Source organism: Pleurodeles waltl, chromosome 8 (assembly GCF_031143425.1).
Source record: "Pleurodeles waltl isolate 20211129_DDA chromosome 8, aPleWal1.hap1.20221129, whole genome shotgun sequence".
In the NCBI taxonomy this organism is placed as follows: Eukaryota; Metazoa; Chordata; class Amphibia; order Caudata; family Salamandridae; genus Pleurodeles; species Pleurodeles waltl.
The window spans coordinates 1,316,022,748-1,316,049,073 of record NC_090447.1 but is presented as its reverse complement, the minus strand read 5'-3'; the positions used below and the strand labels follow the sequence as shown (position 1 = coordinate 1,316,049,073).

The 26,326-nt window shown below is 43.6% G+C and overlaps 1 protein-coding gene across 1 annotated transcript in view; it reads left to right on the top strand.

Moving 5' to 3' along the window:
• The window catches only part of FDX1 (ferredoxin 1), a 142,884-nt gene that overhangs the window by 54,990 nt on the left and 61,568 nt on the right, over positions 1-26,326 (top strand). The gene's annotated exons all lie outside the window — the stretch shown is intronic.

The window sequence follows — 26,326 nt, the reverse complement described above, 5'->3', positions numbered from 1 at the left end:
ATTTTTTTTAAATACAGGGAGTGCAGAATTATTAGGCAAGTTGTATTTTTGAGGATTAATTTTATTATTGAACAACAACCATGTTCTCAATGAACCCAAAAAACTCATTAATATCAAAGCTGAATATTTGTGGAAGTAGTTTTTAGTTTGTTTTTAGTTTTAGCTATGTTAGGGGGATATCTGTGTGTGCAGGTGACTATTACTGTGCATAATTATTAGGCAACTTAACAAAAAAAAATATATACCCATTTCAATTATTTATTATTACCAGTGAAACCAATATAACATCTCAACATTCACAAATATACATTTCTGACATTCAAAAACAAAACAAAAACAAATCAGTGACCAATATAGCCACCTTTCTTTGCAAGGACACTCAAAAGCCTGCCATCCATGGATTCTGTCAGTGTTTTGATCTGTTCACCATCAACATTGCGTGCAGCAGCAACCACAGCCTCCCAGACACTGTTCAGAGAGGTGTACTGTTTTCCCTCCTTGTAAATCTCACATTTGATGATGGACCACAGGTTCTCAATGGGGTTCAGATCAGGTGAACAAGGAGGCCATGTCATTAGATTTCCTTCTTTTATACCCTTTCTTGCCAGCCACGCTGTGGAGTACTTGGACGCGTGTGATGGAGCATTGTCCTGCATGAGAATCATGTTTTTCTTGAAGGATGCAGACTTCTTCCTGTACCACTGCTTGAAGAAGGTGTCTTCCAGGAACTGGCAGTAGGATTGGGAGTTGAGCTTGACTCCATCCTCAACCCGAAAAGGCCCCACAAGCTCATCTTTGATGATACCAGCCCAAACCAGTACTCCACCTCCACCTTGCTGGCGTCTGAGTCGGACTGGAGCTCTCTGCCCTTTACCAATCCAGCCACGGGCCCATCCATCTGGCCCATCAAGACTCACTCTAATTTCATCAGTCCACAAAACCTTAGAAAAATCAGTCTTGAGATATTTCTTGGCCCAGTCTTGACGTTTCAGCTTGTGTGTCTTGTTCAGTGGTGGTCGTCTTTCAGCCTTTCTTACCTTGGCCATGTCTCTGAGTATTGCACACCTTGTGCTTTTGGGCACTCCAGTGATGTTGCAGCTCTGAAATATGGCCAAACTGGTGGCAAGTGGCATCGTGGCAGCTGCACGCTTGACTTTTCTCAGTTCATGGGCAGTTATTTTGCGCCTTGGTTTTTCCACACGCTTCTTGCGACCCTGTTGACTATTTTGAATGAAACGCTTGATTGTTCGATGATCACGCTTCAGAAGCTTTGCAATTTTAAGAGTGCTGCATCCCTCTGCAAGATATCTCACTATTTTTGACTTTTCTGAGCCAGTCAAGTCCTTCTTTTGACCCATTTTGCCAAAGGAAAGGAAGTTGCCTAATAATTATGCACACCTGATATAGGGTGTTGATGTCATTAGACCCCACCCCTTCTCATTACAGAGATGCACATCACCTAATATGCTTAATTGGTAGTAGGCTTTCGAGCCTATACAGCTTGGAGTAAGACAACATGCATAAAGAGGATGATGTGGTCAAAATACTAATTTGCCTAATAATTCTGCACTCCCTGTAAAGATGGACAGTAGATGAAGAACTTCTTTAAATGAATCTATTCACGAAGCAGCCACCTCTTGTAGTTGCTGTTATGGGTTAAAGTAAAAAGGCACCAACTCCCTTTTCCCCCTTCTCCCACCTGTCTCCCAGGAATCAGTAACTCTTGGACCTCATTTGTCATTCACAACAAGTTTAATCCTTGATTCTCAGGGTAAGAGTGAATACCCAAAAACTGGATTATGCATTTCACACTTTGATGCGTCCACTAGCTTGAGATGTCTAGGGTGCAATAGAGATATGCTCGAAAGATCTTGTGCTCAGTAAAGGGTTACTGTTGGAAAATGACACCCTATGAAGGGTCACCCCAAACTTTTGCCTTCCTCTTCCTCATTTTTCTGACCTCGTTTTTCTTGTCTTTAGGTCTTAGAGCACTTTACCCCTGCTACCCAGTACTGCCATGCTTGTGTTCCCCCCCTAAATCATGGTAGCATTTGGTTTAACCCCAATTGGAATATTTAATTTACTTATAAGTCCCTAGTAAAAGTGCACTCCATGTATCCAGAGGCTGTAAATTAAATACTACTAGTGACCCTGCAGTACTTGTTGTGCCACCCAAGAAAGTAGACCCCTAACCGTGGCTCATGTCTGCCTCTGCAGAGCCTGTCTGTGCAGTTTACACTGGCAAGATAAATCTTTTGCCAGGCCTACCCTTCCCTTTTTATACACGTCACCCCCAAGGTAGGCCCTGTAGAGCAGGTGCAATGATTTTGAAAGGCCGGGCGTGTACTTGTAAGTTTTAAATGCTCCGGTAGTGAAAAACGTCCAAATATGTTTTTCGCTACTGCAGCGCTTATTTGCCCCATAAGATAAAATTGGGATTACCTTAATACATCTTAAAAGTGCTATTCGCAATCTGGAAGAGATACATTTTTCAAGTTTGGTGTCTGGTCTCACAATTTAAAATAACAACTTATGATGAAGTCAAATTTTAATTTGCAGTTCTGAAAATGCCACTTTTAGAAAGTTGGCATTTTCTTACTTTAGCCATTTGCTGCCTGTTGTCTGTCTCCAGTAGACATCTGGGGTGGAGTGACAGCTGAGATTGTGCATTACCTCAAGACAGGCACACACTAAGGGAGTTTAGTTGTGACTGATGGGCCATCAAAAGCCTGATGGGCTATCCTGGGCAGGATGGGAAGGAGGGGTTGACACTTAAACCTGAATAGACAGTGTCCTGCCCCACACAAAAGGCTGCATACCACCCTGTGGTGAGTCTGGAGCCAGGGCAGGAAGGCAGGACCTCTGTGCACTTCAAAGACCTTTCTTTGAAGTTTCCCCCACTTCAAAGGCACAACAGAGTACAAGTGCTGGACCTCTGACACAACCTACTCAGTACACTTCTGGACCTGTGGATACTCTGCCCAAGGACTTGCTGGCTTGCCCTCTGTTTTCTGAAGTTTCAGGGACACAAAAGGCTTCCAACTCACCTTCTACAGCTCCTGGACCGGTCTTCAACCAGCTCCTGACCCCCAAGAGTTGCCTCTCCAGTCGTGGGCCCATGGCAGCGATTTTTGTCTCCTGAAATCAAGCTTTTGGAGTCTTAATGACTGCGAACTGGCCTGCTGCATGTCCAAAGGATCAGCGCAAGCCACCACAAGTTTGCCTCTTCACACACCAAGTATTGCTGCTTGCAACCAGAAGGCACCAGCCCGCCCATCTGATCCCTGGCAACTCTTCATGCCCGCAGACCACCGCCATCGATGCTCTCCTTGCTCCCTGTGAATTTCTTCTCCGCGAACAGGACTCTTGTCCCAATTCTTGAGAAGATAAAACTTCACCGGGAATTATCTGGTACTGTATCCGACCCGCATTCCAACATGGTTGGCCTGACCTTTTGGATTTAATCCGGTCTAGTGTGACTACAAATGCCCAGTTTGTGCTTTATGCTACTGAGCACTATATTGCATTTTAATCTTCACACATTCATTATTCAAGTTCTACTCATTGGAATTTTGCCGTTTTGGTCTTGTATTGTTCATTAAGTTCTGTTTTTCTAACTTGGTGTGGATTATTTTTGTGTGGTGTTTTCACTGTTTTACTGTTTGAAGTGTTGCACAAATACTTTACACAATGCCTATTAAGTTAAGCGTGTGTATTAAGTTATGCTCTGTACCAGAGGGTGAGCACAGGTTGATTTATGGTATATATTTGACTTACCCTGACTAGGATTGTGGTTCCTGCTTGGACAGGGTGCATAACTCTGCCAACCTGAAACCCAGTTTCTAACAGTTACTCTTCATGCGTAATCCATTATAAGTGGCTTCTTTTCATCTGTACTTCATGAACCTTGATTAAACTGTCATACTGTAAAGTGCAGTGGTACCAACCAAAACACTGAGAAGAAGCCCAGTCAAATGTCTGCATGCCTGCATTAGGAGAAATATGGATTGATGTAACACTCATCATTAACAGTAAAATTTTAATCTCTACTGCCACAGATGAGATTTTTGTGCATTGATTTCGGCAGGCTGTGCGGCGATTTTTCGCCGCACAAGGAGTTCTTTGCAGAGATGAAGTCTTTTTGGCCCTGAGACTTCATAAACCAGGAGGCAAGCTCAATCCAAGCCCTTGGAGAGCACCTCTCAGCAGAACCAGAGGCCAGCAAGGCAGCAGGCCAACAGCCAAGCAGTCAGGTGAGTTCTTTGGGAAGCCAGGCAGCTTCTCTTAGCAGGTTGCAGGTTCTGGTTTAGAGCTCCTTCTCCACTAGGTATCTTGTCAAGAAGTGTCTGAGTTGATAGGGCCAGGGACCCAGTTTATATACCCAAATGTGCCTTTGAAGTGGGGGAGAATTCAAAGAGTGGCTTAGAAGCGCACAAGGTCCCCTTTCAGTTCCATCCTGTCTGCCAGGATCCCAGTAGGGCGTAAGTGTCTCTATACATCGCATCACTGGGAAGATCTGGGCATAACTACCTCCACCAAATCCCTCAGAGACATACTCTTGCAAGAGAAGGCTTGCTTTCAAATAAAATCACTTCTCTGAGGCCTTTTCGGAGCCAGCACTGAAGAAGCACAGGGATAGGGGCACAAGCCCTCCCTCATATGTTCCACCACTGCCTCCTCCTCCTCAGCTATCATGCTCATGCATATCACCTGAGAGTTCCAACATACCTCTTCTGACCTCAGCAGTCCATATGACCAGTTGGCCTATATGATACACCCTTATACACAGGGCCAACAGAAGACTAGAATATTGATCCCCCGGGTGATCCTGACTTGAACAGCTCCACAGTTGGGGAGATCCCCACTGGATGATACTACGACCTACAATGAAGTCATGTAGAGGGCCGCTACACACCACAAAGTGGAAATGTATGTTCAAGAGGAAGAAGACTTTCTAGTGGAGACTCTTTAAAAGTCTGAATAATAAGGCCAGTTTTACCCTCATGATTAAATGCATGCTTAAATCTACCAAAGAGAATTTTAAGGAACCAGTAAATGCTAGTGTGGTGACACCTAGGGCAGAGAACATATACAAGCACTCGCCCATCAATCCTGTCCAGATCAGGGGTCCTTGGTGGTTCCAATCACTCTTAAGAAAGCCTCCGCCTAATAAGGAGAGTAAACAACTTAAGGCTGCAGGCTAAATAGTAGTAGTAGAGGTGGCCACACACTGGTGTATTCCCTTTTCTTCTGACTTCTCTCCAGGTACAACAGTTCAGTGGTAAGAGATGCAGGAATGTGTCCAACTGCTTCCAGACAAGTACATAGCGGGCAGTTGATATGTTCGAGGGGAAGACCATCTTGAGCACCAACATTTGTTGCACGCTTAACGCTATGGATACAGCCTAAAGGAGCATTAACACCATCGTCCTTCTCAAACGACCCACCTGCCTTTACATCTCCGGCCACCAGCCTGAAAGTCTAGAAGCATCTCTTCATCCTCCCGCTCAACAAGGAGAATCTCTTTGGTCCCTAGGTTGACAGGGTGCTGGGAAAAAAAAAAAAAGGATGCAGAGATTGCAATGTATATGGGTGCCCCAAAAAATGAGAGGCCAAGGCCACACCCTCAGACCAGCTGCAGTTTTACCACAAACAGCAGTACACCTTCCATTAACAGGCCTGCACAGGTTACAGTAGGGGTGCATGCAGGGTAAACAAAAGGGGAAAGGGCTGAGGCGACTCCAGTAAAAGAGCTTCTGTCTCCAAATAGTGAATTGACCCATCTCTCCTCTGATCACTCATCACTCCTGTTGGGGGAAAAATGACAGATTTCATTTCTTGCTGTAGAAAACTAATCACATCAGACCAGTTGGTTTTACTGCTTGTTCACTACAGCTACTGCGTAGAACTTCTCCCAACATTCCAGCCAGCAGACACGTCCTTGGTAGAGACTATCTCTGCCTTCTCGAAGAAGAGGTGCTTCCAGAAAGGGGCAATTTGTAGAGTGCTTCCAAATCATCAGGAAAAAGGAAAATGCTTTATTTCCTCATTCACAGAAAAGATGGCTCCCTCAGGCCCATCCTGAACCTCCAGCCTCTAAACCTATGTATCCTGTTGAACATTTTAATATGACAACCCAGAAGAATGCCATCCCTTTGACAAGGCAGTTGCATGAAAGTGCTTGACCTCAGGGATACCTACTTCCACATGCCCATCCACCCTGCCAATCACGGGCACCTATGTTTGTGATAAGTGGACATCACTTAGTGTGCTCATAAAATGCCCAGTAGTGGTAGCCACCCATCTCCAGGGAAGGGGGCACCTCCCCACCCCTATCTCAATGATGGGATGGTTAATCACTGCAGTAAACGGCAGTGCCCAGTGCACACCTAAGCAGCAATTTCCCACTTTACAGCCTTGGATTCACCATAAATAATACCATGCACCACTTTCAGCTTCACCAGATCCAACTCTTCTTAGGTTCTTTGTTGAACACAGTTACAGGGAAGGCCTACCCCAACCACCAGAGCATGTTGGCATTCCAGCAGCTGCTGCCTCTTATTTTATTTTGTTATCCTATTTGTCAGCTCATGATTAGAACTGTGATGCGGATTCTAGGTATGAATTCCTTGGGCATCTCTGTCATACCCCACACCAGGCTGCACGTTAGTGCTCTACAAAAGTGCTTGCAAGGCATTGTTCTGAAGCAGAGGGTCACTGGGAAGATCTGCTGTAAGTGAAGGCCAGCACTCTCCACGGTCTCCATTAGTTAATAAGCAACAGCCTGTCTCAGGACAGGCCTTTCTCAGACCCAGTTGCGCAGATGACCATCACGTGTGCCTCCATCATAAGCTAGGATGAGTGTCTCAGCATCATGACTGTGCAGATGTTGTGGGTCCCTCAAAACAGGAGCCACCACATTAATTACCTAGAACCACATGAATTACCTTGAACCGCTGGCTGTATGCTCTAATCCGTCTTCAGGGTTTTTTGGGAGAAGGTTGTTGTCATCAAGATAGACAACATGATGACCACGTATTACTTGCAGAAACAGGGATATCATGCGTTCTCCCTAGCTCTCAGCATTAGCGTAGGGGATTTGTCACTGAGTGATATTCAACTCTTAGCAGAACATCTGGGTGTGAACAACAACCTTGTAGACCTGCTCAGCTGGATGCATCAAGTCCGTGAGTGGGAACTCCACAAGTCCTACACAAGTATTTCCAGCGCTGGGGCACCCCGCAAAAGGAACAGTTTACTATGTTAAAAAATGCTCAAGCTTCTTCTTCAGTTGCCCAGGTGTTGGGTTCTGCCAGGTTGGAATGTGGAATGTCTGGGCGGGAGCGCGGGTGGAATGCGTAGGGTTCAGGGAAAAGCGGTTGGAGCGGGAGAAATGGATCGGCAATGTGCTGATGGTGTTCGTATTTGGAGAAGCATGTCAATAAACATCTTCCTTAATCCACAAACTATCCAACCTCCCTTCACTGGTCATGAATGGCAGTGAACATCAGTTTGCAGCCTGTCCTTTCCTGAGACTCTTTCTGCCATTGTCTTGACGCCTTTCATGTCTGTGCTATGCAGGAAGGTTTGGCCCGCAAACTATCTCCTGTGTTGGTGTCTCCTTGCTTCCCCTGTCAGCAGTGTATCCTGTGGTGTGCTGCGCTGTTTCAGGAGGTAGGACAGTAGAAGAAATAGAAATTGAATCATCCAGTCCATTTTGGAGCACCGTTTAGAATTGGGCTCCCAATCGTTGTTCTTGGTGCCATCCCTTAACGTAAACTGCACCTGTTGGGACTGCCATTTTTACATGGGTTTCACATCGTTTTAACAACCGCCATTTTTAGGATACAATCTGCACATGTTTGTAAAGCCACCTTGAACTGGGCTCCCTATCTTTTGGAGCATCATTTTGCTTTGGGATCCGTACTTTAACAATTCGACCCTGCACATTGTAAATTTATTTCCTCTTAGTTTTGGTGACATATTTTTGGGTCTCAAATCTAATGACATTTATTTCTACTGCATTTTTAATATTATTTTTTCACCTAATTCATTGACCATTTATTATTGGCTTGCTGGCTGCTGCATTGTAGTTTGAAATATGGAAAGCGTTATGGCTCCGCCTCCGCTTTTGAGTGCACCAGGGCCCTCACCATTTGATTTGGTACGCTGTAATAACGCATTGGAAGTCCATATGGATGCTCTAGATGGGGACACATTCACCAAGAAGAAAAAGAAAGCTTTACTGCTACACAACTTGGGTCCAGAAGGCAGCTCAAGTTTGAAAACACTTCCCTTAATTGTGATCAACATGCAAATTAGTATAAAAGGTGCATCAGGAGACAGTATGAGTGCTGGTGTCATAGATGATTTTATATCTGTTATTAAGACATTGGACAAAATATTCTCTCTGTCCTGACGGGGAGCAGTGTGGAAATGTTGCTGTGTTGAATCTCTTAAGAAGAAAGCCATCATTATGTAATGTCATGGTGAACGGCATTGTAGTAGAAGTGATGGCAGATTCAGGATTGCCATTTATGTTGATTTGTCCCAATATTTGTAAACAATTTTTACCACTCATCTTAAAGGAGACTAATAATAAAGTCTTATGTATATGAGAGTAAGAGATTTGGCACATAAGTTAAATTCTAGGCTATATTAGAGTTTGACATAAAGAACGCCTTATATTAATTTTTACGTAGCTAAACAAGGATCTAACCTTTTAGGCTGGAATGACCAAGGTGAGTTGGATAGAATTCTCAATCCCAACCATCCTAATAGGGTAGTGTCTAAATCTAAATTGCTGTGCATAAATGTTACTGTTGAGAACCAGTGTGTGATGAAATTTCTTGAAGTCTTTGGTGAGCACCTTGGAAAGTTGGTAGATTTTCAACACTGAATAGTTTTAGTGAAGGGTCTTCACGGTTGCTCTCCAGGTTCATTAAATACCTCTGTCATTGAGAGCAGATTTGTGTAAAGAGTTGGGTAGACTGTGTGAGTTGGAAGCGATTGAGCCAATAGAAAGAGCTGAATGTTTGGCTCTGATTGTTATAGCACACAAATTGGACAAATCCATTTGATTGTGTGTTGATCTGCGTGATTTGAATCAAAATATTTGGGTTGATGGAGAACCAGTCCAATATAAATGAAGGTTTATGTACACTTGAGAGTGCTTCAGTTTTTTCCACTCTTCATATGTCGACTGCATATCACCAGGTGATATTGAGCCCTGATCTAGACACTGAACATCTTTTATTACTCCATTTCAGTTGTATACATTTTGAATTGGCGTCAGGGTCATCTGTTTTTCAGACACTCATAAAGGAAATGTTTAGAGATCGTGAGGGTGTGATGTATTTTCAGCACAACATACTGGTTTTTGGTAGTTCTGTAGAAGAGCATAATAGGAGATTATACAGTGTCCTTCAGATTTTAAAGCAGAGAGGCCTTATCCTAAGGCATGAAAAGGGTGTGTTTGAACAGAATGGGGTGGATTATCTGGGTCATCACATATCCAAGGATGGAGTAACACTTAAAGTGAAATTGTTGGAAGCAATTGAAGATACCCCTGCGCCACTCAGCAAAGATCAGCTGTGATCTTTTCTGGGCTTTGTGGAATTATATTCCAAATTTGGCTCAAGTTCTGATAGCAAAACCAATACTTTGGGTCACTTGTTGAAAAAGAGGCACATCATATCTGTGGGATCATGAGCGTCAGCCATCATTAAATAACATTCGTCAGGACGTTATTTCAACCATGCCAAAGAGATTATATGATGCCAAGGACAACACCAGCATCGTCACTGATGGCAGCAGTTTTGGTTTTGGTACTGTGCTTCTGCAAAAGCAGAAAAGCGGTAAGGAAGACATCTTAGCTTTTGCATCTACAACTTTGAGGGGGGGCAGAACACACTTATTCCACCTTAGAGAAGGAGGCTTTAGCCTTGTGGTGGGGTGCATAGCATTTTTGCACGTACATTTGGGGTGTATCTTTCACCATCTGAACTGATCACAAACCATTGATTGACTGACTTGTTTAGTACAAAGGGAGCTTCCAGGGCCACTCCTAGGATTGCCAAGTGGCAATATTGTCTGCAGGAATTCAATTACTGCATGGACTATGTTCCAGGAAAAATTTATGTTATTGTAGGTTTCCTGTCCACTATGCCGTTACAAGGGGAAGATGAATGTGTTGTGTTGAGTGGTATTCTGAGTCAGAAGGAATGGAGAGTCGGGTGTGACTCAGATGCTACACATGGGGATGTTTTGACATGCCAGCCAGTTAGATTATCAGGTAAAGCCTTACATTAAGATAGTGAATGAACTTGCATATAACCATGGATTGCTATCCAGGAATACCTGATTAGTTATATTGCATACCTTTAAAAAACATAGGTTTTGGAGTTAGGGCATGAAGGCCGCCTTGGGAGTAGAGTCATGAAGTGTAGAGTACAAGAAGACTTTGGTGGCCTGGAGTGGATAAGGATATTGAATGTTTTGTGAGAGACTGTGGTCCATGTATTTTGAGCAATAAGATACAAGTAACTCATCCTTCTCCTGTCAGTCCTTTTGAAGTTCCATCTATACCTTGGTCCAAATTAGCACTGGATGTGACAGGACCCATAAGAGTGTTATGCCAGGTTAGAGTGTGGAATGTCAGGGTGGGAGTGTGTGTAGAATGCAGGGATACAGGAGGTTTGGGGAAAGGGGGTTGAAGTGGTAGAAATGGATCAGTGATGTCCTGATAGCCTTTGTATTTGGGGGAGCATACCAATAAACTTCTACCTTAATCCACAAAGTATCCAGCCTCCCGTCACCACACCCACAGTCCAAGAACAATGCACTATGGATGAACTGGTGAGGGATCTTTGCCTGTGCTTTTTCTCCTCCGATCCCTCATGTATGTGGTGAGGAAAATGAGACCGCGGTCCCTGACACTCAACCTGGTGGGTTTCACTAAGACCAGACAATTCTGTATTCCCTGTTTCTGGAAATGTCAATCATCCCATATTATAAGCTAGTGCTCAGGCCAGACCTTCTCACACAGAGACAAGGCCAGAACAAACACCCAAAACCCACACAGCTCAATCTGGTGATCTTGCACCTGAGTTCCTCAGCCTCCCCATTGAACACATGACTATTTTGCAGGAGGCGCGTAGGCCCACCAAACATACCTCTTATGCTGCAAAATGTGAAGGTTTTGTCCATTAATGCATTTTCAATCATCTGCAGCTTCTGAAGGCTAGTGACCAGGACGTCATCCGCTATCTTTTAAATCTGCAGAAGTCAGGCCCTGCCTACAGCTCGCTCCCTTAGTAGCTTACATGAAAAACAGGGAACATCCTTCTTTAGAAGGCCAATATCAAGCCATTCTTGGAGGGTTTTAAAGGGTCATACCTCCATGAATACTTTATTGCCTCATACGGAACCTTTATATAGTTCTCACAAGGCTTATTCGGCCACCCTTCGAACCTTTACACTCATATTCTTACAGCCCCATTCTTGAAAGTTAGCCTTCTTAGTGGCCACAACTTCCAACAGGTGTATTTGCGAGCTGCCAGCAGTTACCTTACAAGAGCTGTTCACTCTGGTTCATAATGGTAGGGTTGTTCTCAGCAGCCATCCCACGTTTCTCCTGAAGGTGCTATCACCTCTTCACCTCAGTCAGAAAATATGGCTCCCAGCCTTCTTTCTACAGGTAGATTTGACTTTTTCACGACCGCTGATCTTCGCAGGACGCCTAACTTCGATCCAACTTATCATGGTCTAAATTTCTTCATGGACTTGGAGTGATTCAGGATTTCTAATCTAGTTTTAAATTTACATCAGTGCCATGGCTGCGGGATTTGGAACAAATATTATAATCATAGCCACATATAATTTGCGCCTTGAAAAAGTCACATTTTCAACGAAAAACGTGTTGGCTGTTGATGGTTTTGAACCGCTTCATCTATTGCGGCTGTTGATGACCGCTTCATTTGCTGTATGACTTCATTTGTCTGGATGTGAATAACTTATCATGGAAGAATAAACAAGAAAAATATGAACTTTTCGGGATGTGCCGTGGTTTGATCATTATCCTACAAGTATAAGATGGTCTGGTGCATCTCAACTTGCTACCACAAAGCTAAGCAAGTCTTACTTCTAACCCTCAAGAAACTGGTGACCATGCCTTAGGTGACATCTTTGAAGCGACCACCTGGTCAACACAACACACTTTTACCAACTACCTTTGGGGGTGGGGGGTTTGGGAGGCATTTTGACGCGCTAGCAGACTAGGGTTGACCAGACATATTTAAGGACTTTGTTACAGACATCTGCATTACCTACTCGCTAATCACTGTTTATGTAGGGCACTGCTCTGTAGTCTATGCAGAGTATGTGTGTGTTTAGCCACACATGCTACGAATGGCAAATGTTGCTGACCTTGTAAGCACCTGTTCAAGGCGTTTAGTGCTGTAGATTCACATGCACCCACCTTCCTTTCTGGAAGCTTGTCGTGATTGCAGATCTCGTCTCTTACTAGTCATTTGACCCTGCCTAATGTGCAAGGTACCCCATTGTAGGCTTAGTCATTACTCCATACACATTCTTACCTGCTGTGCGTAAAACAATCTAAGGTGAAGTCTGTGTTGTGTGCATTTTGGACCAGCGGAGGAGTTAAAAGCATCTCTCATGACTTGAAAGACTACTTTGAAGGAAAAATACTCGTAAATGCCCTAGCCCGACAATAGATGGCAGGAGTATGCAAAGCAAGTGAATCTAGAGCACTGTATACTATGAAAAGATGCTTACAAAGTAAGTAACATTTTCCTGTCAAAGGTTTTAAGTGAAGGAGTGGCATCTTAGGTCTTTGTCAAGTGAGCACTTCCCTGGCCACCTCCACAGTAGCTTATGAAAGGCAGCTGCATAAGTCTCCTTCACATCAGGAGGTATAGGATGAGGTCACTTTTTTTCTATTTGATGAGGAGAGGCCTTTTTGTTTACTTACTTCCATTGTTGTGAGATCTACTTAGTTGCAGTAAGTTATCCGAGTACAATTCAGGACTTCGATACTTTGAACTAAGGACTAATTATCCTTTTCTGTCTTTCTCATTCCTTCATTGAAGGAGCCAAATTGCTTCTTTGTTAGACTGGCACCCTCTCATGCCCAAGATCACAAATGTAATCTAAGAAGCAAAGTAAGGGTACAGGCGAGGGGGGTATTTGTCACTTGGGTGATATGGCCATCCACAACCTCAATAGAAAGCACAAGATGGACAACTACATACATCTCATTCCCATCTGACCCTACTGTAGACTGGCTTTTCTGGTGGCCCCAGTTAAAAACAGACGTAGCATATATTTATGACCTAACGTCTAATAAGGTTTTCTGTATAGTCCCCAGCATGAGTGTCTGAGCCGCTGGTTTGGCTGTACCTTTTTTCTCAAGGACAAGGGACAGAAAAACATGAGTGATAGTCTGTTTCGACGATTCACTGCTTAACTACTGACCCCTGAAATATCTGCTTAGTTACAAGAAGGTATTTGAGGGCAATTCAGGTGTTTGTATCTAAGCCCCAAAACTCATTGCACTTTGTAGCCATATGCAGATCTAGCCATCTTTTTGCCCCATATTCTTATCCTGATAAGCAGCTCTACTCTAACCAGCAAATGCCATTTTGTAAATAAGTCTGAGCTAACGAAATGTTGCCTCTGATCAGTAGAGGCTTCTTACGGTAGGAGCAAGGATAAGGCCCAGTAGAAGTTCACAACATTAGTCCTTAAAGGTGAGCAGAGAGGTTATTTAGGATTACTACATGCTTTTAAAAATAAATGGCACTGGTGAAGACAATTGTCCTGGTTTGCATTTTCACTTATACGCCAGACCTTTTGGTATTGCCAGTGCTTGTCTAGCAGAACTATATGCTCAAACTCTTAATCTCGTAACTATTATGTACTAAAAAAAAAAAAAACGGAAATTAGCAGGTGGACATGTTAATGTTGCCTCATATCACCATGCAGAAATCGAGTCCATAAACAGACATTTACTGCCTTGGGAATGGCCGCTTGAACGGTTAAGAAATATCCTGCCCATATGACAGGACTGAGGCTGTTTCTGTACATTTCATGGATGCATAAATTAGGTTTCATAGTGTATTCTTAGGAGTAACTTCATGAAAATTAGTTAAGTTGTTTCCTTTTATACTCTGGTTCTTCGTGTGAAACTCAATGTCACACTTGGTTCTTTTTTTAACAGATTGTGTAATGTGGATTGGCCAGGAGTTACAGCTGCATATTGATGTCTAAAGTGAAATGCTGGGGGGACAAAACATGAGAGCATTGTGCGCTTTTTGTAGGCTGTGCTTGTTTACAAAAACCCAAGCTTTTCACAGAAAGTCTCTGTGGCCTTCACAGGTGGTGTAGAATGAAGTGTCTTTGTGTTGATGTACATTCGATATGTGTGTATCCTGTGCTTAGTTTGTAAAAGAAAGCCTGCAGGTGCCAGAAGCTCTTCTCAGAAGCTTGCAGCAGGTGCAATTACATTTCTGCATGCCGAATACCAAGACTCGTAGCCTTAAATCAACCCCAGGCCTCTCTTATCCACTACTAGACAGCCTATGCCCCTTTATGTCACTCTTGCAGGCTTCTTCCTGCTTTCTCTCAATGGGCCCGTTTTCTTTTGCTTCTCTTTCCAATTTGTGTGTTTTCCTCGTGATAAATATCTAATGTGGAAAAATAAGCACTGGTCCCCAAGAACAAGTGCCGGTGGCCCCACCCGCTACCATTGGTTCAAATTAAGCAGTGTGTGTGTGTCCTTATGTATGTGTGTGTGTGTGTGTGTATGTGTGTGTGTGTGTGTGTGTGTATATATATATATATATATATATATATATATATATATATACATACACACACACACACACACACACACACACACACACACACACATATTAATCTTGCACTGATATGTTGCCAATCCTGGCGGGTCCCTCCATCTGTGAGGGTGGACTCAAGTTGTATATTAGTTTCTGACAGAAAAAGTGGCATCCACTTGCTCACAATCACGATTTATTTCATTGACACCTTACAAATGCATTTTGGCTAGTCGCCTTGTCCACTGTGCTTGCCTCACCCATGTCCCACCATCTACATATACCACCACCGTGTTTACCAAAATTAGTGAAATCGAAACCAAACCAGAACATACCTAGAAAAAGGAGATATTACTTTTCACCTGTATAATGGACAAAAGGTGAAATGGCACCCATCTTTAAACAGTAACATTGTTTTTAACATATTATTGTCTCTTATCACTTTAATCTATCATTGCATTTTGCGGCCATCCTAACGACCCCAGTCAGTCCCTAAAATCAGTTTCCCTCATGATTTGTTATCTTTATGGTAACACATCAAGTAAAACATGGGAATGTCATACTATAACCTACAATAACAGTTACAGTTATTAGTTAAACTTATCTGCAGTTGTATTGTTGATTAAATGCAGTTGTGCAGTCTCTACAGTAATTATCACACACATATTATAAAAATCCTTACAGTGGCCTACTGGTTTTCCTCTCTGTATGGTACCTTCCAACTATCCCTTATGGCCTTACTGATATCCTATTTCACTCACGCCCTGTATGTGCAAGTGGTAACCTGCTTTATTTACATATATCATAATAATTGCCTAATTTGTGTATTGAATTACATTATCACCCTGAATGGGGTAACACTGGCTGCCAACTTTTTGCAGGCTCACTAAATTCATCACGCTCCTACATCAGCCCAGCGTTCCTCATCATTGTTGAGGCCTTCAGGTATTTTGGTGCACAAATTGATAATATACCTTGACTCAAGTGTTCTTAAGGTTAAAACCCTATTGCATCCCGTTTCCCCGGGGATATTCTGTCAAAGCAAAATATTTTCATCTGGTCTCGATTACTGGAATGCACCATTTCAAAGTCTCTTCCAACAGGATATGTGGGATCCCTATTTGCTATTGCTCGCATATGTTCCAGTATTAGTCTCTTTACTGGATGCATTGTGCTTTCTTTGTATTTCTATTCCACGGAGACACAGGCAATAGACAACATAATCAGGACTGCAGTTTAAAAGATGTTTAATCCTCACTGGTTTGTCTTGGCCTACTGTCGAAAACAAATATACAACGTAAGTCTACCTTCACAGACGGAGGCACCCGCCTGCCGGGACCGGTAGTTTATCGGTGGAACTGTAAAATAAGACAGGTTGCCAGATCCACCATTAACCACAGAGATATACAAAACAAAATTCTGCAATCTGCAGAGGCAAAATAATCCGGGATGTCTTGCCTCCTGGTAAAGCGCTGAGAACCTCTGGGATTGAGAACATGCGTCTTCTGGGTTAACTCCGCGGGTGAGTCGGAATTGCTTTTTAGGGTCGAGCCTGCGTTGCATGCGCTTGCGCATGCGTTTAGCAGGGAGACTCTTATGTATTTAGAAAAGGGCTCGGAGCCCTGTCAACTTCACGCCAGTGTTTTTTATTGGTTGGTGGGCTTCCCTAATAAAATCTGCTTGCTTTCATTAGTGGAAGGCACGCATATGGCATGCCTTTTCTGGTGGCTAGCCCTCCTCCAGCGCAGCGACCAAGTACAGAAAACATGCGAGGCTCGCTGTTTTCCATCGGGCTCGTGGACTTTTTTTCCTCTAATTTACGAGCCCGATCTTGCTTGGCAGAAGTCGAGCGCTTTACATACTTGATTTCACTTTTTCGGGTTATGCACTTTTGCCCGATAGGTGAAAAGTCGGGTTAGGAGTTAACGCGATCAGCTCTAACATGAGCAAACGCGAGATGCATTGTAAATGCTTGTCCTGTAATTGTTACCCATAAAAGAATCTAGTGCATGCTAATTTCAGATATGTTAATGGTTATTGGCAGGAGTGAGGGTGGAGATTTGAACTCTGTATTAAGTATTTTCTCGACACCGTTTGTAATGTATAGGGGGGCTGCACGCAGTCAAGCAGCAGCTGACGTTTATGGATCTCAACAACAAGCGATGGATAAGAATGGTGCCAATAACCGCATGGACTCAAACAAAAGCACGTTAACTTGGCAATTTATACATTTGGATAAACTTTGTGAGAGAAAATTGTCCTTTTTCAATGTTTGTTATTGTTTGGTTTCAGTGTCAATGATTTTAGTGAAAATGATAGTACATGTAGAGGGCCGGCCATGGGTGAGGCAATCATAGTGAATGCGGCGACTAGCCGAAACGCGTATGTGCATTTTTAAGGTGTAAATGAAATAAATTTAAATTGTGAGCACCACGCGCCGTCATCTTTTTTTTCTGTCTGAAACGAGTGTGTAATTGTGAGTATGTGTATATGTCAAAACAAACCCCTTTCAGGATTACAGTGATGCATACATTATTGAAAAAAGTAGAGAACTCTGGGCAGTTCTGAAGTTTATGTTCTTTCATACTCAGTAGTCTACTGCGTGAGTACTGTACACTGAAGACGATAATAGTCTGGAGGGGTACGGACTTCAAAACACGCCTAGTGTTTTTCCCTACAAGAGGAGTTGAGCCGAGGACAATCTCACAATAGAGGGCGAGCATGTGTCCCTAGCAAAATGTACTTCACGCCGATACAACCCTAGGAGAGGAAAGGGTTCATGGACTTTGTTTTTTTAATGTTTGACAAATACAGCAATTGCTAATTGCCCGAATTAGAGACACTGGTCCCGTGGGGAATATGTTTTATAGTGAATGTTATGTTGCACAAGAAACGCTCTGAGGGCAGTAAGTGCTTTTCCTTGAAATAAAATGAAAGTTACATTTTCTTTCAGAGGTATGAAAGAACATGAAACCACAAGGACCATAATTCCCAGCAGGGTTTAAAGGAGAGTAGTTAACATAGCAATTGTTGGCGGATTTGTAACCGTGAACAAGGGGTAATTGCTGAAACGCGCAAGTGGAGATACTGAATCTAACTAAATTTGTTAAATATCCACAAGAGTATGGCGTCTTTTTTCTTGGATGAAATTTATATAAATATATATATTTTTTCACTTAAAAACCAAAGGTTACAGGGATGTTATAGTTAGGCTCACATTTGAAACGTTCCAAACCATAGAAATTCACCAGTTAGTTATAGTTACCGTAGGGCACAAGTTATAGTTACTTGAGATAACTTTAACTAGTGAATTTCTATGGTTTGGTACCTTTAAAATGTGAGCCTAACTATAATGTTCCTGTAACTTTTGTTTCTTTTTTTTCAGTGAATTTCTTTTTTTATTTTTTTTATGTAAAGCAATTTTCGTTACTTTATATATAATCCAACGAAGCGGCGTGCATGACCTTTTGCCGTGCACAGCAGTTGTGGGCCATCTGGCCTGCGCCCAGACCCTGCGGTCGGCCACCAAACCCCACGCTGCTCACGGCCCTTTTGCCATGCACTGCAGGAGTTGGCCACAGCCTATCTCTCTTGGTGTGAGAATAGGTCTGAGAGGGGGTCTCTGCCTGGGTGTGAGAGTGGGTGCATCAGTGTCTTATTGGGTTCGTCAGTTTCTGTGTGGGTCTGTGAATGGGTGCATGAGGGCTTCTGTGGGTCTGTGAGGGGGTGCGTAAGGGGCTGAGTGGGTGCACGTGGGTCTGTAAGTGGGTGTGTGGGTTTCTGAGTGGGTCTGTAAGGGTGTGAATGGATGAGTGAGTGGGTAAAAGATTGAAAACAGAAAGTAAGAGAGAGAAAAACATTTTTTTAGGCTTTGGTGAATGATATAATTAGAATGAGATATTTCTGGATAAATTGAAAACAAAAATGTATTTGTCAATTACAAACAGTGAGATCACCTTTTATAAGAACCCTTAAACTTTTCTAGATTAAAAAAAAAAAAAATTAAAGTAGGAAAATGACCACCTGGACTAGAACCCTCAAGTTACCGCCCAACTATGGAATGAAAGAGAGAGAGCATGAGTGTGTGACAGGACCATGTGGGGAGCCTGAAGGCCCTCGCGGTCCTAGCCGGCTCCCCACGTCCTGTGGGAGCTGGCATTGGTCCCCCAAGCAGGGAGCTGCTTTTAGTAACATCTCCCTGCTTGTGGGAGCATTGTTTTTATCTGTCTTCCCTGTGTGTAAATATGCATGCATGGAAGACAGATGGAAACTCCGCTTTCTGCAAGTGAGAGCAGACTGACAGCTCTCTCTTGTGGAAAGCAGACCTTTGTTTGCTTTTGCTTTCTGAGGGCTGGCAGCCCCCACCAAGCAAAAGCAAACAGCTAAGTCCCGGGGGTGGTTACCCAGGGAAATAGCGGGAGACGGCCCTTCCGGTCCCAAGGGCCATCAGTGGCTCCTCAAGGGGGGTGCGCGCCCCCCCCTCCTATTGTAGCCCCGGGGAGGTGGTGAATTGCGGCAAATTATTATTTTTTAAAGTTTTTTTTTTCATCTGGGGCAGGGGGGTGGGCACCAGAGCTAAGGGGTCAGAGTGACTCTACTTGACCCCTTTTTTTTTTTTTCTGGGACTCGTCTGAAGCAGTCCCAACATGGCAGCAGCCAATCAGATATCAGCACAAGAGGAGTTGGCAGCCAGTCAGATCTCAGCATGATATCCTTCACGTCCCTATGTATATACAAATTTGGATTTTCATTAATTTCTCTAAAACTACTGAATGGATTTACACAAAATAACAAAAAGGCCTCTTTCTGGACCAAGAGCTACCTTTCTGCCAGATTTGGTTTAATCCCATCCAGTGGTTTCAGCTCTATTGCTGCTTAAAATTCCTACATCTGAAGAATTCATGGTTTATTTTTCCATTCTTAATGCAAACGATTTAGAACGCAACTTCACATGCAACACCAGTCGAGAGCGAATAGATTTCTTGGAACTTAAAGTATACGATCAGAATGGTCAAACTGATTCAACTTTCTTTCGTGAAGAAACAGCTATAAATAGTGTGCTGCGTGGGAGCAGCTTTAACCCTAGACCCTTTCTCAACAGCTTACTATATGGGGAAATGATATGCATGCATAGAAATTGTTCCAATTATGTTGACGCACAAAGTATCAAGAAACTATGCAAATATTTACAGCAAGCGGATGTAAACATAGCGTCCTAATCAACAGCATGAGAAAAATAAGTTCCATAAGTCTCAATAACACTCTTGATTACGAACGTGTTGCGTAAGAAGTTGGAGGGCAATGACTCGCTTAGACTAATTACTATGTACAGTAAGGAAAGTGAAATGATTCACCAAATTCTACACAAGCATTGGAATCTAATATCGAAAGATCCTGATATTGGCCCACAGATGGGCAATAAATCTTTACTAATGTTTAGAAAAGCTCAATCATTGAGAGACAAGCTGGTCAGGAGTCATTTTGTGCAAAAGAATGATGGTAACTGGTTACTGCAACAACAAAAATGTTTCATTAAATGCAGCAACTGCAAAGTGTGTAGAATTGGGCAAACTACCAATGTATTTTTGAATAGGGGTAGGCCCTTGGTCCAACCCCTAACCCTGTGCACGACTACCGGCCATGCACAGGAGGGGTTTGGCCACATGCAGAGGATTGGCTACATGGTCTGGTCACGGCTCAACTCTTCCTGTATGTTGGATGCAGGGTCTGGTGTGATACCAGTCCTTGCAGACTATCTCCATTCTGTATGCCCACAGTCTGTGCATAATACAGGTTGTCCCCTTGTGGAGGGATAAGTGCAGGGTCTGGCTGCATGCGAAGTCCTGTGTCAAAGTTGTCCTTTGTATGGCTGAACATTGTGTGCAGTGGGGGTTTGATGCTTGTGAAGGGTTGGGTCTAGCTTTGTAGAGCACTAATCATCCTTCCTAAAACAAAAAGAACACACCCATTCTGTTCCTTTACTGCAGTAACCTCTGTAAGAATTGCATTCAGTTTTACAGATTTGAGTCCAGTAAGGTGGTGTTCAGGCATTTCCCACTTTTCCCAAAATACAGAATGTTAGCGCTCCAGTTGCTCATTAGAACTTTGTGCTGAAGCTGCAGTTGATCATTAAGTCCTAGTAGATGACCAGCAGGTTTACCGGGTAAATTCACTTGCAAACTCACCTGTATTCCTAAAATAAGTATAACGGCACTAACAAATGATTTTATATTCTGATAAAATCTGTTATCACCCTTTTTGTAACCCTCCTAGCCTGGCATTCACTACAGTGCATTACAGTAAGGACCATGTCCATGAGTCCTGTGTCAGCGGCCACAACATGTTGTGTGTATCAACCTGCCCCTTATATTTTTTCAGTTAATTTTCAGGAATCAAAAAGCATGTCTCGGAGTCTTGTAATGGCTGCCACAACATATTGTTCATATTGTGGCAAGCCAATCAGAATTAACTAGTCCCCATTAAATTGGCCAATCAGAGCATAGCTCGACACCAACGGTCCAGACATACCTAACTTTTTAACCCTTTCATCCCCAGTGCCCAATCTGAGTCCCTCTTTAAATGCATATTTCTCAGAAGCGGCTGAACGCATTCACACCAAATCACAAAAAGTGTGCTTTTTGCCAAATTTGTCGTAATTCCATTCTGCCATTTTTGCTGTGTCTGAGAGCAGAGCTTTTTATGGGAGTTAACTTGGAAAATCCCTCAATCTAGGTAGCCACTTGATGGGACAGTGCTAAAATTTCTATGAAGGAGGCAAGGTGGATAAACATTTTTGGTGGGGAACGTTTTAATCTGATTCATCATATGGTGCCGCCTTCTGCTTCAAATAGATGGTCCATCAGTAAATATCTGGGCACGTGCCTGTGTTATATAGTTGTAATACAGGGATGTCAACGTATTCTATTGTTACTGTATTTATATAGTGCTTACTGACCATGAAGAGGCATTGAAGGGCTTTTTGGTGAGTAGCATGCTATTCTAGAACCAAAAAGATTTGTGTTTGATTAGTATAGGGAAATATAAGTTGTTACTTTGAGTGGTGGACATGTGAGCCTGTTAGATCGAGTGAATAGGATAAAGTAGGGGTAGAGAAGGACGGAGTCTAGATAGTGTTATTTGGGAGTTCATATTAGATGAGGTTTGGGATGAGTCAAAGGAGGGAAGAGTTTAGAAATGGTTATTAGGGAGATCATTGTAGTAAATTGAGGCTTGAGATGAGTGAAGGATGGATAGAAGAGGAAAAAGTATACAAGGTGTTATTTTGGAAAGCATAGTAGTAAAATGAGGTTTAGGGTGAATCAAGGAGGGAAACGACTAGAACGGGTTATATGGGAGATCATAGTAATAGAATGAGGTTTGAGATGAGTCAGTAGAGGATAAATTGAGAGAGTTGTAGGATGAGACATAGAATAGTGCATTGGATGGGTTGAAGGTATTTACATTTTTTTCTTTCTTTCTTTTTACGGTAGGAGTAAAGTGATAAATATATAGAGCCATAACTACATAGAAAGGGTATACATGTATAAGGAAAATAATGGAGAGAGAAAGTTGTATTGCAAAAAGTTCCATATGTACAAGTATGGATACAAAGAAATTCAGACATTTGGTGTTGCTGTACGTGAAAGCTAATTTATTCGTGTATTTTTATGTCTTTTTTTTTTATTTATTTCAGTTTCATGTTTTCTTCAATATTTCAATAGTAAAGCAGTTAGATACAATTATTATGATCATATTTACATATTGTGATAAGCAAAATTTAACAGGAACCATACACATCTAATCAAATAACATATGAAAACTATGCAGTGAACTATATACTATTTAAGCATAAAATAATGTACACATACATATAATATAAGCACTTCTTTGCTACTGTGTTGCTGGTCCACACCAAAGTGTTGGTGGTGCCCGTATGACGTTGCGCCACAGCGCCTACTTTCCACACTTTCTCCTCCCAAGACAGGCACTTGGTGTGAGCACAATGGCGAAAATCTTTATCGAAGCCTTAAAAGCACAGAATGCGTTTTGGCACCCAGTGCCTTTGTCAACATGCTTGATGCCATTTTCCCTGTCCCTTATAAGCTCACCATGTGATCATCCAATAGTAGTGTGCAACATACGACGGCCGCCAATATACCATTGCGGTGGCTACCAACCGTCCATGGCATTATGGCCGTAGACTGAATACCGCCAGAAGGCTGGCGGTATTCCGTCCATGGTCATGGTGTCGGACGGTGGTAAGGTGGCGCTGCTGCCAGTAGCAGTGCCACGCCAGCAAAACACCGCCTACCGTATCATGTTCCATGATACGGCCTGGCTGTGTTTTGCTGGCAGCGCCGCGTCCCGTCTCCTCCCGGAGGACCCCCTGCAAGCAGGTAAGTCGGCTTCTCTGACAGGAGAGGGGGGTAAGGGGTGTTGTGTGCATGAGTGGGGGGGGGTGTGACTGTGTGTGAATGCTTGCATGCGTGTGTATGCATGAGTGGGTGTGAGTGTACGTGCATGTTGTGTCGTGAGATTGCATGTTAGTGTGTATGAAAGTATGAATGCTTGGGTGAATGTGTGTATGTGTGTGCGTGTATGTGTGTAAATGTGCTGGGGGGGTCGAAAGGGGAAGGATGGGGGGGCTTCTGGGGAGGGGAAGGAGAGTGGGGGGAGACCCCTATCAGTGCCAGGGAAGGAATTCCCTGGCACTGATAGTGCCTACTGCCATGGTTTCAGTGGCGGTACTGAAACCATGGCAGCGGGCAGAGTCATAATGCCATGGGCAGCCTAGTGGCGGTCGGTGTGGTACATTGGTGGTTTTGCTTTGGCCAAACCGTCAATGTCATAAAATTGGAGGTAGGTAGCGCCAGCCTGTTGGCGGTAATACCTCCACTATTCCACCGACTGCTGGGGTCGTAATGACCCCCAAAGTGTCTTAAGTCTTTTAAAAGCAAACAAAGTCTCTTTCAAGCACAAAGTACCTGGTTTGTGTGCAAAATCTCCACAAAGAACCGCAGGGGGGGAGATGTGGTGGAAACAAAGGGGGTGTGCGTTGATTTCTCTGGCAGCACACAGTGATGCGTCGTTTAGTTTTCACGCAGGGGCGGCTGTGCATCGATTTCCGGCACTCGGTCGTGGATCCTCTTTGGGTTGTGGGGTTTTCAGGCGCCCTGGGGATGATGCCTGGATTTCCTGCACTGGCAGGACGAAGTCACAGGAGCTGCATCGATTCGGTGGCCTTTACGTCAAATTTTCTACTGCACGGCAAGCGCTGTGTCGATTCCTCTCTGGAAGTCAGACTGCGTTGTTCCGGTTCGGCTGTGCGTTGTTCCGGTGGGCCGTGCGTCGAATTTCCAGTTGCTACACTGGTGCTGCGTCTATCGTCTCCATGCAGAGTTGGATTGCATCGTTCCGGTTCACCGTGCAGTGAAATTTTCACCACGGTGCAGGCTGTGCGTCGTTTCTGGTAGGCTGTGCGTCGAATTTTGCAACACAAGGAGTCCCTCTTTTAGAGATGAAGTCTTTTTGGTCCCGAGACTTCAGGGAACAGGAGGCAAGCTCTATCCAAGCCCTTTGAGAGCACTTCTTCACCACAGCCATAGAACGGCAAGGCAGGGGGCAACAGCAAGGCAGAAGTCCTTCACAGAAAGCCGCCAGGTGAGTCGTATGGGCGGCCAGGCAGTTCTTCTTGGCAGGATGCAGGTTCTGGTTCCAGTTTCTTCTCCAGGAAGTGTCTGAGTTGGTAGGGGCAGAGGCCCTGTTTAAATACCCAAATGTGCCTTTGAAGTGGGGTAGACTTCAAAGAGTGGGTTAGAAGTGCACCAGGTCCCCTTTCAGTTCAAACCTGTCTGCCAGGGTCCCAGTATGGGGTGTGGCAGTCCTTTGTGTGAGGGCAGGCTACTGTCCTTTGACATGCAAGTGTCAGGCCCTCCACCCTCCCCGCCCAGGAAGACCCATTCAAAATGCAGATGTATGTTAAGTGAGGCTGAGTATCCTGTGTTTGGGGAGTGTCTAAGTGAATGCACAAGGGAGCTGTCAACGTAACCCAGCCAGACGTGGATTGTAAGGCACAGAAGGATTTAAGTGCAGAGAAATGCTCACTTTCTTAAAGTTTCATTTCTAAAATAGTAATATTAAATCCAACTTCACCAGGATTTTGTATCACCATTCTGGCCATACTAAAGAGGGCAGCCCCAATGTTAGCCTATGGAGGGAGCAGGCCTCACAGCAGTGGAAAAACGAATTTAGGAGTTTTACACTACCAGGACATGTAAACTACATGCCCTGCCTTTTGCTTACACAGCACCCTGCCCTATGGGTTACCTAGGGCATAACTTAGGGGTGTCTTATATGTAGAAAAAGGGGAGTTTTAGGCTTGGCAAGTACTTTTAAATGCCAAATCGAATTGCCAGTGAAACTGTACACACAGGCCTTGCAATGGCAGGCCTGAGACATGGTTAAGGAGCTACTTATGTGGGTGGCACAATCAGTGCCGCAGGCCCACTATTAGCATTTAATCTACATGCCCTAGGCACATATAGTGCACTCTACTAGGGACTTATAATTAAATTAAATAGTCCAATTGGGTATGATCCAATTTTACCATGTTTAAAGGGACAGAGCGGATGCACTTTAGCACTGGTTAGCAGTGGTAAATTGTGCAGAGTCTTTAAAACCAGCATCTAAAAATTGGCGGGAGGCAGGCAAAAAGTTAGGGGTGACCACCCTAAGGCTGTCAGGCCTAACACTTTGTATGTATTTTGTGATTTTATTCCTGATAAAAAGTGGTCCTGTTCCATGTATTGCTTTGTGGGTGATATAAAGTAGCTTGAATGTGGATCTTCTGGCAATTGGTAACCAATGTAGGGCCTTCAAGGCAGGGGAGATGTGGGCTTCTGGCTTTACATGTAGGAGTATTCTGGCAGCAGAGTTGTTTAAGATGATCCTTGGTAGAGGTCACTGCTGTAATCCAGTTTAGAAGGTGCCAGAGAGACAGTAGCTTGGATTTTGTGTGGAAGTCCTAGGTGGGGGAAGATGCATCACCGAGTTTTCATAGTAATGACGCTTGATATTACTAACATGTCCACGTTGGCATTCATTGATATTTTGGAGTCCATGGTAATTTCAGGGTTTCTTACTTCCTTAGACACTTTAGGAGGTGGTCGTAGATCGTCAGGCCAGGCGAATACTGGGTCATAATTTTTCCAATCACCCCATGTGAGTATTTCAGTTCTGGAAGCATTCTGTTTGAGGTGGTTCCATGTCATCCACTGATCAACGGCTCTGAGGCAACTGAAGATGTTTGAGGTTTCCAACGTTTTTTAGATTTTCCTGTTTAAGTATCATCTGCATAGATTCTAGCATGTGAGCTGAAATTCAGTGATCATTGCCAGTAATGACTTCATGTAGATGTTGAAAAGAAGGAGTGAGTTGGTAGAGAATTGAGAGACTCCTGATTGTGTAAACTA